This window comes from Thermobia domestica, chromosome 11, assembly GCF_964235325.1.
Source record: "Thermobia domestica chromosome 11, izTheDome1.hap1.1, whole genome shotgun sequence".
Lineage (NCBI taxonomy): Eukaryota > Metazoa > Arthropoda > Insecta > Zygentoma > Lepismatidae > Thermobia > Thermobia domestica.
Window position 1 is genome coordinate 193,006,076 of NC_137464.1, and position 18,886 is coordinate 193,024,961.

Genomic DNA, 18,886 nt, shown 5'->3' on the forward strand with positions numbered 1-18,886 from the left:
ATTTTATAAGTATTAAAGAATAGTGGTAAGAGATTTTATAATAGCTCTTTTATTTATAAGATATGAGTATTTTGAAAAAAAAAAAACAACTAAAGAATAGGTTGGCGGAACCACAAAAGACTCGTAAAATAAACTTTCTTATAAATACATACGCACCTTACTCACCTTTTATAATTGCTATGCTTACGTTCTCCATAAAAACAGAAATTCTCTTTTAGTGATACTTTACACAAGATCATGAAGTGGGTTCAAATTTAATTAAAGGCAAAATACAATACAATAATCCACAAATATTGCCTCAAGTGAGTTTAAAGATTTCTAAACACTAGTGCGAAACCGGGCTCTGCCGTTGCGATCGATTTACAGGTCTTGAGACGAAAGTAAGAAGGGTCTTACGCACACAGTAAGTAAAAACAATTAATATGCCGGTAACTTTCCCCCAAATGGGTGTATCTTAAAACTAACCTCACCATTATTTTTCTAATTAAATTCTAGCCCGAAATTATGTATCATATTACCCTATTCCCATTTTGAAAACTTGACCTTAATTCAAAATGGCGGATTTCAAGATGGCTGCCATCAAGGTCATATCTACCATACGACTTCCCCCCAGGACTTATATGTATCCACATGGTTTTTCTTCACTTTTCTTCATTAACGCTCCGTTTACAAAGGGTAGTAAGGGACTTCTGTGGTAATCTCTAATAACCATATCACAACTCTTAAAAGTTATTAAAAACAATAGAAAACATGCACCATGGCAAAAATTTGTCATCACAAGTAATGATGCATACATGCCTTCTATCAGCAAAAAAAGTTTCATTGAAATTGGAGCCGGACATTTGAGTGATGTCCCTTGTGGGATGTAATTGAACGTGACGTCAGAACACATCGCCCCCCTTCCCGGAATTTACGGGAATTAGGTGACCTGAGTGAGCACATGTGGTGCCAGCTCTCTCCAGCGACCTATCAAGGATCATTGCGTGTATGCCAAGACGTGTCGCCGTTTTTATCCATGCCAAAAGTCGACATACTGACAATTAGGTAGGTAGTCATGATGGTCTGGCTGATGTGTGCGTATATTTTAACTCGTACATTTTGTCTCGACTCGAATTTCGAGACGTCTCGACTCGAATTCGAGTCGAGTCGAGACAGAGACTGTCGAGTCGAGACAGAAACATATTTTCGAGTCGAGACACGAGTCGAGACAACATTTTCTCGAGACGAGTCGAGACAGGCTTAAATCTCGACTCGACTCGACTCGAATGCATCCCTAATATCATTTGAAGATGAAAATAGAAAGCACTTAAAACAACTCTGGTGGTCTGTTTCTGTGTATCTATTTCGTTGTCAGATATCCAGGTTCTGAAGGACTAAAGCAATCTTTGCGAGGGGCGGGGGTGCTGGGTCTCTTGGCCTAAAAGATCGGTGACCGTGAGTTTACAGATGCTTTATATTTACGCGCGCGTGTGTGTGAGAGTACCCCCTCAAAGAGTTTCTGGCTACGCTACTCGGCATACTATGTATTTATGATGAAATTTAAGTTTGCCTTTAATTATGATTACAATTACGATGCATTCAATTACGATTAAAGCATTGCTATTTTTATACTATCATTTACATAAGCTACATGTTTCAAAAAGGCGTTGAACTAACCATTTCTGTTATATTCTATTTTTTTGACGTTTGCGCTCGTACATTCTGTACAGAAACTATAGTTTAGTTCAAAATAGATAGGGTTGGTAATACTTGCGAATAAGCCAGCTTATGTAGGGTTGCAAGGGATGTGGAGGAGTAAGAAACAAGTAGTTGGGCATGCGCATTCGAGAGAAAGTACACGAACACCTCGAATCCCCTATGGTTGCAGTAGGCCTGGAAGCCCAAGGAACATAGCAGACGACAGGAGGAAAGACAGAAAATGTGTATCTCAGTGACACACATGCGTAGGTTCCGCTTGTCAAAGCAAGGCGAGAGACCGCATCCAGAAGATTGCAGTGGAAATAATTGAGATAATACAAGCAAATACTTTATATATATAATGAAATACGTACTTACTAACAGGGGATGCCGGGCATAGCGGCATTCCCTTATGCTACGCCGCTGCTATATTGAATTGTTTTCTTTATGTATGCATAGGCGGAACTAGACGGGGCCAGGGGGTGCCGGCCCCCCTAGAAGAAAAATTGGCCCTCCCCAGAATTTTTCTACTGGATGAAAATAATGTTATTAATTTATCTCAATTTACGCATAACAATTTTAATGGTGCTTGCATTCGACATGGTTAATAGTGTCTATATTTGTCCACCTATCGATTTTTTTTTTAATATGGGTCTATGGTCTGGTGCTTGGACGTAATAAAATCCCTGGACCAATGTGATAGTGGGCAGTATAGCGACCTCTCGATTTGTACTATATGTGTGTTCTTTTAATTTGTTAGCTTTATTATGTAAATTATGTTTGTATTGACGTAGTAAGTTTTTCTTGTTTACATATGTATGATAGACCAGTCTACAGTCTTATTGTTATTATTTTATTTATAGCATAGTAATGTTTGAATAGTTAAGATTCTCAGAGCAAATTATTAAGGTAGACTAAAAACAGAAAGGAAGGAAAAAAGAAGCCAAACTCTTGAACTGCTAAACTCAATCAATTACGCATATAATACCCATTGAAAAGTCACTATTCAATATCGTTTGTTGCTTTTCCTCCTCGTCCTCGTCCTCGTCCTTCTTATTTTTCTTATTATTATTATTAGTATTAGTATTATTATTATTTATGAACTGAAGTTTATAGTTACATTCTTAAGGTATAAACTGTAATCAGGAGCGCACCCAGAAAATTTTGTTCAGAGTGTCGAAAGTTGGAAGAAGTACACTGCAAGACACAGACACGACGTTATTCTCTATCCGAGTAAACAATATATAATTTTCCAAGTAGCGGAAGTTGTGCACCCCAGGAACATTTTTATATTATGCTTTCGAAAAGGGAGTATATTTGTGTGATGCTAAAGAAACAAATATGTTCCTGATAACCTGATATTTTAGTTTCATGCTGTAAAAGCAGGGGTGTAGCCAGCAGGTTTGTATAGGGGGGGCCGTCGTTTTTGAGGGGGGCCAGCTACAATGTACAAAGCCAAAAAATGTTGCTGCTAGTGTTTTTGAGTCCTGAAAGAAAGGAAAATTTTGCTTTTCTTCCGGAAAACTACAAACACTATTTTAGCTTATTATTATTATTATTATTATTATTATTATTATTATTATTATTATTATTATTATTATTATTATTATTACCCAGATAGCACGAATACTTGCGGCAAATTTTTGCTTCGTTTAGTGGAGCAAACAATCTGAAAGTTTGCGAAGGCAAAATTTCTTAATATTTATTAAAAACTTTCATTATGATCTGCAAATTTTCGCTGATTTATAAAAATAAATTCACCACTGCAATTAATTTGCATCTTTTTTGAAAATATAGCGTCGAAAGTTTGCCGTCGCAAACAGTTTGCAACTCTGTAAAAAACTTGTTTCGAAAAACTTGCTCAAAGCAAATATGTGATGATATTACCGAGTGCGCGCGCATGGTACCCAGAATTCACTGCGCTACATCAACTGTGACAAAACAAGCGGGAAGTGAGAATCGAGAAAAACCAATACATCAGAGGACTCCAGAATAAACTCACTGGTCTCTTATCAAATGTTTTTATTGACCCAGGCAGCCTGACGTTATTTTGTGAAAGTGTGTGAGAGTAAGTACAGGGATATGATCGTTGAGTAAGTAGATAAATTGCGATATCCTTTGTCTGTGCGTTTATCGTTCGCAAGTTTCTTATCTTTGGCAAGTAGCTAAAGATATTTAATGCTTGCCACTAAGAAAAGACGGATCCACATTATAAAAATGTTGATGTTTCATAAAGTTAGGTTTCACTTTATAAATTTGCAGCAAACATTACCAGATACATTTGCAGCAAACATGATCTTGTGATCGTGAAAACACTTTCTGTAATGTTGCTGCAAACCTTTTAATATTTTCACCAAATTCATCAGCTCATTTTCGGAAATTTTGTCAAAGAAAATGTGCACAAAATATTTGCAGCAAAGTCCTGGTAAACTTTCTTGCTGTGCAGTCGCAAACATTTCGTTTGTATTGGCAGATGTTTTCATTTTCTGAGGCAACTTTGCTGCAAACTCAGCCAGCGTCAACTTCGTTATTTGCATTGAACTTTCGGCAAATTTTCTCATTTGAAAAGGCAAGTTTTTTGCAAACATTTTAGTTTGCCTTTGCAAATTTTTAAACATTTTGAAAAAGTTTTCTGTGCTATCTGGGTATTATTATCCATAAATTATATTCAAGATAGTTTTTATTATGCTTAATCAAGAACTACTGCCCGGGACCAAACGCTATACTTTTGTGCATAACTATAAAGGTAACCAAGAAAGTTCTGTCCCTTTTCGTGGAAGTCTGTGTTCAATTGGACCTCACACCGTGAGTTGGATGCGAGTGGAGATAAGGCGAACGTCAGTTGTTGGTGTAGGTATATCCAACATACTACCTGGTTGTGGCAATTCAGACACACCGTGAACTTGCGTAAAGACAGAGGGAACATGGGACATCAACAGAGCGTCATAAGAGCATGTATGCTGAACGACTTCAAATGGAGGTCAAACGCCGCTGTAGCGGGACAGAAGATATGCCAGGCCTTTGGTGAGGGTGTCGTGACGCCTCGGACATTGCAGCGATGGTTTAACAAGTTTAAGGACGATGACGAAACACCCGAAAACACCACGTGCCAGAAGACCAACACATGTACAAAGAGGAACAGGGACTACAATTCAGTGTGTGGTTGACCCAACTTGTGGAGAAACCATTCGGCAGCACATCCATCAACTTGTGAAGCACTACAAGTTGGATCAATGGGTCTCACATATTTTGACTCCGGGCCAGAAGGCAACGCGGCAGTCCCCTGTGTTTATTTACTGTTTCGGAGCCATTTCTGGACAGGGCGTTGACATGTGATAAAAAGTGTGTTCTATACGAAGCTCCAAGGCGTCGTCATCATTAGTTAGCATCCCATGAACCGATTTCAAGACAGCCGAAACCAGCACTGTATCAGAATAAGGTCCTTCTCTGTGTTTGGTGCATCGTGCATCGAGAACTGCTACCAGTTGGTCAGAGTATCAATGCAACTGTGTAGTGTCAGCAGTTGAGCTGTGCTCAACAAAAACTCAAAACTGTGGAGCCATCGCTTATGAATTGCAAATGGGTCTTCGTTTACGGGACAACGCTAAGTCCCACGTGGCTAAGATGACTCAGGACACCATTTTCCGCCTTGGATGGGAAACAATATTGCAACCACTATATTCCCCGGGTATTGCACCATCCGATTATCACCTGCTCCATTCTTTGAACAATCACCTTAGAGGACGCCAGTTCAATTCCCTAGTAAAAGTCCAAAATGCACCTGATACTTTCTTCGTTTCACGGCCCACCAAGTTCTACCGCGATGGATTCCATGGCTTTCCAGAACGTTTTCAGAAGGTCGTCGATGCTGATGGGGACTATTTTTGATCTTCCAGGTTAGGTGACATATCAATGTTCGAAGGTGGTGGGTGAAAAAGCAAAGAAACTTTTCTTGGTTACCTATATATTTAAATTTAAGACCTTGTATACAGAATCTATCTACACAAGATTGATTTTCTTTGAAATTTCACTTAATTTCTTTACGGTTTCCTGGCAAAAATATTTATTATTCGTGACTAAAAAAAAAAAAAAAAAAAAAAAAAAATTATTACACTGAGTAGAAATAAATGAAATCCAAATTGAATAAAAGCATTGTTTCTCACCAAATTTTCCATCCTCTATGTATTTTAAAACACTTGTTAAAGCATATAAAAATATACTGTACTTACAAATCAGTTTAGTATCTTTGTTTTATGGCTGTATTTGTAGCACCTTGTTAAAACGTTTGTCTTCAAACTGTCAAATATAAATCGCAGTAAATTGTGTAATCTGCTGTCACAAAAAAAGTATCATATTTTTCGATCGGTATAAGGAAGAGATACTATACCATTTTTCTATCGGTATGAAAAAAAAAACAATATTTCTCCTTACTATTTTACCATAAATTATTAATTGACACTAAACTTTGTTACTTTTAAATGAATGAAGCGAAATAATTTTACTATGATGTTTTAAAAGCTGGTCATTTGGGGGGGCCAGGAAACCATTTGGGGGGCGGGCCCCGATGGCCTCCCCTTGGCTACACCCTTGTGTAAAAGTTACATGGGTATCGCAGTAGTAACAAGCAGTATTTGTAGTCTGAGGGAAATTTCCCTAATCTAGAGAAACTTCGTAGGTAAATTTAGCAGAAAGAGAACAAGGGAATTTTTCGATATAACGTGAAAATCTAGAGAAATTCTTGCACTTACTGATTGGCCAATATAAATATTTAAATTTTTCTTTGCACTTCGTATATAAACTAATAAAAATTTCACTGTTAAATCAAGAATTGTTTTCTTAAGGAAATGAATATATGTCTGTCAAGTTACTAAACTTTCATGCGGTCCAAATTGAATGGACTTTCCATGAGTGTTCCCTGGTACCAAATTTCACAGAAGTAAATCCTCATGTTAAGCGGATTTGCATATCCAGGCTCCTAACTATGAAAACATTTACGATCACTCCAACCCCAATCATTTTACAGATTCAACCTGTTGTATATAAGTTATTAGGACGTAAAATTGAATGTAGTTTATACGAAAAAGACGTTTATGCATTGCAAGACCTGTAACGCCCAAATATTCACCACAAACTTATAGTGGTATCGGCATAAAAAAAAAAAAAAAGTGTGGAGCAGGAAACCATTTTACACAAAAGTCTAGAGAAGCTCAGTGATGCCGCACGAACTGGTCGAGCGGTTTGGGTCAATAGTCTATCAATCAGAAGTTTATGTGTTCAAACCCTGTAGAAAGTATTCGTTTTGTTTTCTTAAAAATGTGTTCCTATTTTTATCAGAGGACTGAGAACATTTCTTTGAATAAATCTTTGGCAACTACTTTTCTCTCAAATTCGATTAGAAGGGAACATTATATGAATTGCAAATCTAAAATCCACAGCTGAAAACAAAATATTAAGTATGCTCAATATTTCATTATTCCTTCGATTTTTAAAGAAAAGCTAATTATAAACATTGATGACTTCAGAAGATTCTTCCCGGGTAATGGTCAATATATGGGTGAGAGAAAACTGATTAAACATTATTAAAAGGCTTTCGAAATATGTGCGTGGAGAAGAATGGAGAGAAATAGCTGGGTCGAGAGGAAAACGAATCAGAGGGTGTTAGAAATGGAAGGAGAAAAAATATTTTTAAGAGGAAGAGAAACTGGTTGGGATATTGGTTAAAAAGGAACTGTATCATAAGGGATGTGCTAGAGGGATGGTGGTAGGAAAGATAGGGAAGAAAGATAGGAAAGATAGAGAATTAGACTATATATAAACAGAATTAAGCTATTGGCGATATCAAAACAGAAACATCGTATGTGAAGATGGAAAGATTAACAGACGATCGTGGAGCATGGCAGCTTCTCACTAGTGCTGTCGAAATCGGTTTTTGAAGAAACCGAAAACCGGTTTTTGAAAAAAGTGAAATTTCATAAAACTGAAATGTCGGTTTTGAAAACCGTTTTTGCGGTTTCGGTTTTGAAAACCGTTTTTGCGGTTTCGGTTTTGAAAACCGTTTTTGCGGCTTCGGTTTTGAAAACAGCACTTGCGGTTTTCGGTTTTCAGAAAACCGATTTTCTCAAAAACCGAAAACCGCAAATGTCACAAAAATTAAACAACACTACTTCTCACCCGCTGTAAGTGAGCACTCTGAGGTTAAAGGAGCACTCTGATTGACCCAATTAAAAAGATCTTAACGATTTATCCCTTTACAAGCGACGTTTCCTTCATCGCCTTCGTAGCGAAGTAGGAAGAACACTTGCCTAGTAATCATAAGGTTGGTGGTTTGAGTCCCCTACGGGGTAATTTTTTGATACTTTTTAATGTGTTTTTTAGACTCACCTTAATGTAACTAAATCACACATAAAGCCGATTTAACAGTTTGGGGGAGTAATTTTGTGGTTCGTTGGCGCTTTGTCGCGTCTCTGCCGCTGGTGGTATAATTTTCAAAACGGTAGAGGGGCCACCGGGAGTCGTCGCTGCGGCGCCGCCAATGTTTGGCGAGATGTCGCTAATTGCCCATTTGTGGTCCACCGACGCTTACGGCATGGGGACAATTCAGTGTGAGTGGCGAAACCATTCAGCAGCACCTTCATCGACTGAGAAAACACTAGAAGTTGGGTCGATGGATCCCACATAACTTGATTCCGGGTCAAAAGGCAACGCAAGCAGACATCTGTGTTTCTTTGCTGTCTCGTCTGAGGAAGGAGCCATTTCTGGACAAGATGTTGCCATGTGATGAGAAATGGGTTCTGTACGAAGTTCCACGGCGCCGTCGTAATTGGTTAGCATCCCATGAACTGTTCCAAGACAGCCAAAACCAGCACTACACCAGAAGAAAGTCCTCCTGTGTGTTTATGAACTGCTCGCGGCATCGTGCATCGGGAACTGCTACCAGCTGGTCATCGCATCAATCAACTGTGTACTGTCAGTAGTTGAGCCGTTTTCAAGAGAAACTCAAAACTCTGGAGCCAGCACTTCTGAATCCTAAAGGGGTCCTTATGTTACAGAACAACGCTAAGCCCCTCGTGGCTAGGATGACCCGGGACACCGTTTTACGCCTTGGGTAGGAAACACTATTGTATACGCCATACTCACTGGACATTGCACCGTCCGATTATCATTTGTTCCCTTCCTTGGACAATCACCTTTAAAGGATGCCAACTCAAATCCCAAGTAGAGGTGCAAAATGCACTTGATACCTCCTTCACTTCACGGAACACCAACCTCTACCGCAATGGAATAAATGGCCTTCCAGAACGTTTGCAGAAGGTTGTCGATGTATTCTTAATCTTCCAGATACGTGTTAGGTGACATATGAATGGTGGTGGGTGAGAAAGCGATAGAACTTTCTTGTTTACCTTTATAGATCGGTTCTGAGTATTGAAATAGTTATGAACAAAGGTATAATGTTTGGTCGGGGGCAGTAGTTCTTAGTTAAACATAATACAAACTATCTGTAGTATAATTTATGAAATTATTATTATTATTATTATTATTATTATTATTATTATTATTATTATTAATAATAATAATAATAATAATAATAATAATAATAATAATAATAATAAGAAGAAGAAGAAGAAGAAGAAGAAGAAGAAGGAGCTAAAAACAATGTTTTTAGTTTTCTGGAAGGAAACCAAAATTTTCCAGTTTGTTTCAGGCTTCAAAAACACTAGCTGCAACACATGTTTTTTTTTTTAGATTGTAGCTGGCCCCCCTTCAAAAACGACGAGCCCCTCCTACAGAAACCTGCTGGCTACACCCCTGGTCTTAGGTGACATATCGATGCTCTAAGGTGATAGGTCAAAAAGCGACAGAACTTTCTTCGTTAATTTTATACATACTATGTAAAACTACTGTATAAGTTCTAGTATCTCGAGTTCGGGAAGTCGGAATGACAAAATTCCTTCAGATTCGTGTTCCTCGTGGTCTAGTTTACAAAATATATAAAAATTAGTTTTGGTCCAGTTTGCTTCCGTGGTCACTTTATGTTCGAATATCTCGAGTTCCGAAATTCGGAATGTCAAAATTCCTTCAGATTCGTGTTTCTCGTGGTCTACTTTACAAAATATATAAAAATAAGGTGGGGTCTAGTTTGCATCCGTGGTCAATTTATGTTCGAATATCTCGAGATCGGAAATTCGGAATGTCAAAATTCCTTCAGATTCGTGTTCCTCATAGTCTAGTTTACGAAATATATAAAAATTAGTTTTGGTCCAGTTTGTTTCCGTGGTCACTTTATGTTCGAATATCTCGAGTTCCGAAATTCGGAATGTCAAAATTCCTTCAGATTCGTGCTCCTCGTGGTCTAATTTACAAAATATATGAAAATTAGGTGGGGTCCAGTTTGCTTCCCTGCAGCCGAAAAGTACATTGGAAGTGTCATCAAAGAAGTAACTTAAAAAAAAAAGTGCGAAGGATCCAAGGTCAGTATTTGTAACACACAAGTTTACATCAGTACTTACGGTTTAGAACTCCCCACTTTTCTGACTAAAATATTGCAACCCTAATTTAGCTGTGACTTATACAATCATCGAACTATCCCTTTCGCACACTGCTGCATATATTACCATAATAGTCTTGGAGCAAATAAAAGTTAAAACACAGACATAAATCAATACAATTGTCTCGATCGATAAATGCTTTCACAATTGTTAAAAGGTGTAATTAAAAACATCAAACATTGTTTCTGCTTTGAAAAGGACAAACAGGGTTTCGTTTATAAAACCGCAAACACGGTTTCGGGCGGCTTTCGTTTTCGAAAAGAGCTTCTGCGGTTTCGGTTTTGAAAACCGCTTTTGCGGTTTCGGTTTTGAAAACCGCATTTGTGGTTTTCGGTTTTCAGAAAACCGGTTTTCTCAAAAACCGAAAACCGCAAATGTCACAAAAATTCAACAGCACTACTTCTCACCCGCGGTAAGTGACCCGCTGGTAATGGCGGAATACTTCTGATATAATAATGCTGATGATGAACAGTAGAAACAGAAAGATCCACTTTACATGCATTGCTAATACGAATCACAATGCAAATTTCTACAGGTTGTCAAAATGCATTGCTCTAAAGGCTGTAGAAAACTATCTGTTACTATGCGAGGGGAAATCATAGGTCGAGTAACTATGGGACAAACTGCCATTCAGATAGCTAGGGGTATGGGCTGTGATAAGAAAACAGTGAAGAAATTGAATTATTGGTATGAAGAAATTGGTGAATATTTCACATCTCGGCCAAGAAGTGGAAGACCAATAATAATAATAATAATAATAATAATAATAATAATAATAATAATAATAATAATAATAATAATAATAATAATAATAATAATAATATCAGGAATTTATATTTATTTCCAGCAAGACTTTAGCATACCCTCCTAGTGCAGTATTATTTTTTTAAACGGTCATTATAAAATTGTCAAGCTAAATTTTAAAGAGTCATTATAAGTGGTGCTTTATTTATTTATTTCAGGATTCATTTCTACCAATAGCTTTCGCCCCCTTACTCCCTCTTCATGTTTAACCAGGAGGAAGCTGCGTGTCCCCAGGTTGGAAACTACTGCTTCCATTAAGGAATTCTGACAGTCTGTTAGAAATTTGCATTGGGACTAATATCAATAAACTGCATTCTTCTGTTTCTACTGCGCATGCACCAGTGAATTTCCATGGAATATCATGAATAATTCTGATAATTTATGTAATATTTATGGACGAATATGTAATAGAGCCTATATCAATAACATACACCATTCCTAAAGTAACGAATACGGCAAACATTAAAAAATCAATAGACATATTACAACAGAGTGAAATAGATATAAAATTCAGACACTACAAAATACATTTCATTCGCTCTCCCCGCTGGTCTAGTGGCTAGCACGTGTGCCTTTGGTGTACGGAGTTCCGGGTTTGATTCCCGGTGGGAGAATTTTAACTGTTCTAGATGTTTTGTATTCGTGTTCCTGTCGTTCAGCTTAAAGGAAATGATTGTGAAACGTGTATAACCGACTAGAAAATAGAGACAAGTTACTCAGATACGTTCAGTGAATCAGTTAACTTAAAGAAAGAAAAAAAAAAGTGTCTAAGGCACTTGTCTGTAATTTGTAAGGAACTCTTAAAGGTTAGTTCCAGTATCACCAAAATAACATTTTTCTTTTACCTGTTCTCGAAGTTTCTCTTTGTATTTCTATCGGATTCGAATAAATAGAACTTTGAATAGAGACCACGTCGAATTCATTTATTGAGTAAGCCTGAAATTCTTATAAGATTTGGCTATTATTTTATTATTATTATATTTATTATTATTATATTTATTATTATTATTAGTTAAAGTACGAAGTTTCGAATCAGACGATGCAGTATTTACGTAAACTAAATGATAATTTCTTTGATAGTATTCAATAGTCCCCTATACATTTGCGAGGTTTTGCTTTGGGAAATGAAGTGTATACGACATTGAATAGTAAAAATAGTACAATAAAAATATATTGTTAAAAATATTGATTAAATAATTGGAGTTAAACATGATTTCCAGTAAGAATTATATAGAGAGAGGATTTACTTTAAAGTGCGATGGAAACGAATATTCAGTTTTAATCCGATTAGAAATCGATAACTTACACAATAATATTTACTTCGTTAGTTCTATAAATCTTTATGCTTATCGTATTATAATTCTCTTTAAAATTATGATTTTGCCATTTCAAAACGTAGAACGAGAAATAAATGTAATATTTTACCTAGGTATTTGTTAAGGAAACCTTTCAAACAGTGATGATTTCAGAGCATGACCTGTGGGAGAATTTGAGACCCTGTCGACACAAATTTCTCCCTTCGTGGTCATATTTTCGATCATGCTCAAAGTAGACTAATAATGTTTTATCAGTTTTCTCTCACCCATATATTGACCATTACCCGGGGAGAATCTTCTGAAGTCATCAATGTTTATAATTAGCTTTTCTTTACAAATCGAAGGAATAATGAAATATTGAACATACTTAATATTTTGTTTTCAGCTGTGGATTTTAGATTTGCAGTTCATATAATGTTCCCTTCTAATCGAATTTGAGAGAAAAGTAGTTGCCAAAGATTTATTCAAAGAAATGTTCTCAATCCTCTGATAAAAATAGGAACACATTTTTAAGAAAACAAAACGAATACTTTCTACAGGGTTTGAACACATAAACTTCTGATTGATAGACTATTGACCCAAACCGCTCGACCAGTTCGTGCGGCATCACTGAGCTTCTCTAGACTTTTGTGTAAAATGGTTTCCTGCTCCACACTTTTTTTTTTTTTTATGCCGATACCACTATAAGTTTGTGGTGAATATTTGGGCGTTACAGGTCTTGCAATGCATAAACGTCTTTTTCGTATAAACTACATTCAATTTTACGTCCTAATAACTTATATACAACAGGTTGAATCTGTAAAATGATTGGGGTTGGAGTGATCGTAAATGTTTTCATAGTTAGGAGCCTGGATATGCAAACCCGCTTAACATGGGGATTTACTTCTGTGAAATTTGGTACAGACAAAACACAATAATTTATTTTTTTTATTATTTTTTAGCGTCCCGATCCGGTGGACTCCTTCGTGGGTGTTCCCTGGCTGTAATCATATTTCCCAACGGTTGACGCTAACGATGTAATTACGATACGTTAAGAAGTTCATATGTAATTCAGGAATATTACAAGAGTTGATATATATTCTTTCTCTCTTCTTTCTCTCTCTCTCTCTTAAAATATTGTGATCAACATTATTATCAATCAATTCTGCTAGTTGAATCTTTTTTCATTAAATGTTTGTTGTTTTAATTTTTACAATCATTTTTGCTTGTCCATCAGGGCCACTTATCATACGTCTTCCCGAAAATTTTAAATTGTAATGTGTGCAATTTAATATTTCATTGAAAAGATAATGGGGAACATCTTTTATAGGAAAACGAGTCCCTCAAGTCCTCTACAAGTCTTCTCCTCCCGTATTATTGATCTGGTTCTTTCTAATTGTTTTTTTTTTTTTTTTTAAATATTTAAGTTGTATTGGAAGTTAGCCAACTATATTTCTCCGTTTGGGTAGTTTCATATACCATTGTTTTTGTTCCTTAGTTAAAAATATTTTGAGTCTAAAAATTGATTGTATTTCTTCGCTCGCAAAGGTTATGTAATTAGGCTGCAACACTAGTAATCGACAATGATTTATTATAAAACTTAAAATGAAAAGATTTTACACTTTACTTTAAATACATAAACGAATAAACATTAGCCCATGACTGATTTTTAAAAAGTTATAATTTTAAATTATGTCATTGCTTGTATATTTACTTGTGTTTCTATTAGATGTAAGAGCAGGGGTAAAAATAAAGGGGAACGCGGGAGGACACCGTTCTCCTACTTCTATCTACGGTGCCCCTCCACTTCCTAAAAAAATGCAATGGGCAACAATAGGCACTGGGGACGGCGTGACGTCATTTCCGTATTTCATCATTTCAAAAGTCCCACGTATTAAGGGAAACAAAGTTGCCCCAGGGTCCCTCGGAGTGTTCCACTCGGGGTCCAACTCAAAATTTTCAAATAGCAAAGGGGGTCAAGTAGTATATCATTTGAAAGCTATTTTCAAAAGAAAGACGATGGAATAAGTTTTGATGTTCTAGAGTAAATCTGTGAAAAATGACGACAGGTCAAAATGTTAATACAGTTTGCATTTAAGTCTTTTGCCACCCTTAGAAATCCGAAACGGCTCAACAGATATCAAAACTGAAAAACACATATTTCATCATTTCAAAATTACCACGTATAGAGGGAAACAAAGTTGCCCCAGGGTCCCTCGGAGTGTCCCAGACTAGGTCCTACTCAAAATTTTCAAGTGGCAAGGGGAATCAAGTAGTATATCGTTTGAAAACTATTGTTAAAATAAGGAAGATTCTTATATCTCGATGCCAACCCTGCGTGAAATGGCAGGAGGATTAAAATGTTAACACGGCCTTTATCGAAAAGTCCATGTCACTTCCAATGATCCGAAACGGTAAAACATAAGATATCAAAATGCTAAAAGGAGTGTTTCTTTATTTGTAAAGTACAGCTTTTCGATGTGCAAATATTTATCCCAGGATCCCTGCAGGTTCCCAAGTGGGGTCCAACTTAAAATTTGCGAATAGGAAAAGCGTCAAGTACTATATTGTTTGAAAGTTATTCGTAAAAGAATGAAGACAATTTTGGAACGCCTATGCAAACCGTGTCCGAAAGAACAGGGATTGGGTGAACTGAGAGATATGTAAACAGTCACATCTATTGAAAGGTTTAATTAACTGGGTGCCGTGTCTGCATTACTAATTGAGACAATGCTATTTCAAGAAGTGTGGTTACTACTACTTCTGACGCTATTACTAATATTCATATTACAAGTACTAATATTTCAGTTCCATCTTCTTTCTTTTAACAATAGCTTTCAAACGATATACTACTTGATTCCCCTTGCCATTTGAAAATTTTGAGTTGGACCCCATCTGGGACCCTCCGAGGGCCCCTGGAGCAACTTTGTTTCCCCTCTATACGTGGTACTTTTGGAATGATAAAATACGTGTTTTTCGGTTTTGATATTTGTTGATCCATTTCAGATTTCTAAGGGTGGCCAAAGACTTTTCAATGCAAACTGTATTAACATTTTGACCTGCCGCCATTTTATGAGCATCAAAACTTATCCCATCGTCTATCTTTTGAAAATAGCTTTCAAACAATATACTACTTGACTCCCCTTGCTATTTGAAAATTTTGAGTTGGACCCCGTCTGGGACCCTACAACGGACCCTGGGTCAATTTTGTTTCTCTCAATACGTGGTACTTTTGAAATGATGAAATACATGTTTTCTCGTTTTGACATATATTTCTCCGTTCCCGAGTTTTATGGACACCCTATATATATATATATATATATATATATATATATATATATATATATATATATATATATATATATATATATATATATATATATATATATATATTAAACAAATTCTCAGATACAGCATAACTTTGACATTTTACACAAGGAAATGTTAACAAAAGAAAGAAAAAAAGAAAACAAGACAACAATAACAACATAGAACAGTATCAAAAAAGAGTGTAAAAGTAATATTATTCCGTCAAAACTCGTTTAATTGCTCTTTCAAACACCGGGTAGCTCGAAAAAATGTCCATATTAGTTGTTACTTGATTATAACAGTTTGGTATTCTGTATAAAATAATTGCCTCTGTATAATTGCCAACCTAGGACGGGCACGATGGAATAGGTCGGTATTTCGGGTGTTGCGGGAAGGGTCACGTAAGGATAGTTCCTGAAGTAATATTTCCGATCGTAACTCTCCATTCACTATTTTAAGAAGATATTTCAGGTCAGAGATAATTCTACGTACTTCCGGAGTCTGGATATTCAGATGTCGCAAGAGTTCCTTCTTAGATAATATTCGAAGTGTGGGAACACGGAAACGGACTATAGCGATAAAGAAATTAAGAATAGAATCAAGTCTGGAGAGATGTGTAAGTGATGCCATGGCCCATATGGGAGAGCAGTATTCGATCTTGGGCGCTATTAAAGTTTTATAAAAAGTTGCTAATGGCGAAACAGTGCGTAGCTCAGTGAATCGATAAAGAAGTCCCAACATTCGCATTGAATTCTTAAGCATTGAGGAGATGTGGTCAGAGAATGAGAGTTTTGAATCAAAGATGACGCAAAGATCATTATGACTAGCAGAATGTGTGATAGGAGAATCATTGACATGATATGTGGAGGGAACAGGAGACTTTTTCAAAGTAATAGTAATACTGTCACATTTCTTATTGTTGAGTTTCAAGTGCCACATTTGACACCAGCCTACAAGGTAATTTATGTCTTCCTGTAGACCAATTGTGTCATGGAGGCACGATATTTCTCTGTATAACTTACAATCGTCAGCAAAAGGCAGAAGACCACTAGGTTGGGCTGATAAGTGCGTGTAGAGATCATCCATAAACAGGGCAAATAGCAGAGGCCCAAGTGCACTTCCCTGAGGCACTCCTGAGATCACAGGTTGGGGGTTAGAAGTCGCCCCTGAAAGAACAACTCTGTTTACGGTCCTTCAAGTAGCTGGTGATTAAAAAGAAAAAAATGCCATGTTCATTAAATCTATTGGAGAGTTTATGAAGAAGATGAATGTGACTGACAGAATCAAAGGCCTTCGAGAGATCAAAGTAGATAACATCTAATTGAGTATCGTTATTCATACATTTGACTGCACAGGAAAGAAGAGTACTTAAGTTTGTGAGACTTGTGCTTCTCGGTAGAAAGCCGTGCTGAGAACTGTGGATTGAAGGTGAGGTGAATTTAAGTAGCCTGTCTTTGATTATTTTTCGCAGATAATAGACATTACAGAAAGAAGGGGTAGGAAAATTCGGAGTAGGAAATTTCGGTGTACGGAAAACTCGGTGTGTTGGGAAATTTAGGTGTAAGGTAGATTCGGTGTAGGGCCTAATACATATTGAATATTACCACTTACGATAATTTACGACACTGCATATTGTGGAAACGAAAACCATAAAATGTAGCGAATAAAATGTTATTACCTATTTCAAGAAAAGCAAATTTATTTTTTTGCCTTGAGTCCAATACCTCTTTCATGTCTTTTGCGGGGTATTACTATAAACTACTTTTCATCACACAATGAAGCTGACACTTTTTGTTAGAAATAAAACAATTACAACTATAAGTTCAGAGAATAGTTATAGGAACAACTAAAAACACCTTTCCTATAGTACATCATAGAACATATACAAGGCGATTCTTTTAAAACTCATGGATTTCAATTGGGTCTAGAATTTCTAACTGAAGTCCGATTTTCATGCGGTTTGTGGCAAATGATCAAGGAAATGGAACTATGTTTAGTGGTTTACATTCATTTGGGGTAATATCGGCCACGCCTCTAGAAAAACAGCAAATATTCGCCACTGTACCGAATTGGAATTAGGTAAGGTGCGAGGAGTTTCTTCGTTAGATGGCAACCTCGCGACGGTCAATAAGAAACAGGAAACTGGGCTGTTGTATTGAGAATTATGCTGTGTTACTGTATCAATATGATCAGGACACAGTTACAATATTGTACTATTTAGAGCAACGTGATTTTATCGTTAAAATGTTTTTGGAGAACGAGATCTGTTGTTGCTACGCAAAGGGCATTTACACGCAACTTGGCCTCACGTTCTGCCCCAGATAGGAACATAATATGGTCGTTAGTGAATAAATTATAGGAAACAGGATCGCTTCTGAGTAAGACAGGGAAGCATCGGACCCCGCTGGCGGATGTTGTGGAAGCTGTCAGTTACCGACTCTAAGTCTCCCAAGAAATCTCCATTCAACATGTGATTTATGTGTGTTACCACTATTACTTAATTTGTATTCTCACTAACACTTAATGTGTATTCTTCAATTTCGCATGAAATATCCAATATATCATTCGAACTGTAACGTACAATGGCGAATATTTGCTGTTCTTCTTGCGGCCTGCTCGATATTACCCCGAATGAATATAAACCAGTAAACGTAGTCCCATAAATCTCCCATCCTTCCTTGATGATTTGCAACAAACCGCATGAAAATCGGGCTTCAGTTAGAAATTCTAGAGCTAAATGGAATCCGTGAGTTTTGAAAGAATCACTCTGTACAAAAATATATTGATAAAAAAAAGTCTTAGTGGAAAGGGCAATATAAAGCAGGATTGTTTTATCAGGTAATAGTTGTACAAATAGTTGACTTCTCATACAATCAGATACTTTAGTTTGTTTGCCTTCAGTTAGGGTAAACAAGTACTGCAACCCTATTGACTCCTTATTGACTTCTCCTCCAATCAGGCGTAGATACTTTAGTTGAGGCATTTATTTTTACACCCTTGAGTAACATAAATAAACTATGTCATTTTTGAAGAATTTAAATTTAAATATTTATTTATAAAGTAGACATAAAATCGTCAGAACATTTTTTGAAAAATCTACAATTTTCAACTTTACCCGTCCAGTAACCTACATTTTTTTTGGAAGTAGAAAATTCTAGGAGACATCCTCCAATGAATCTTTATTTACACCTAACATTCCCCACACCGAGTTTTCCGTACACCGGAATTTTCCTGCTCTCCAGAAAGAAGAGATAT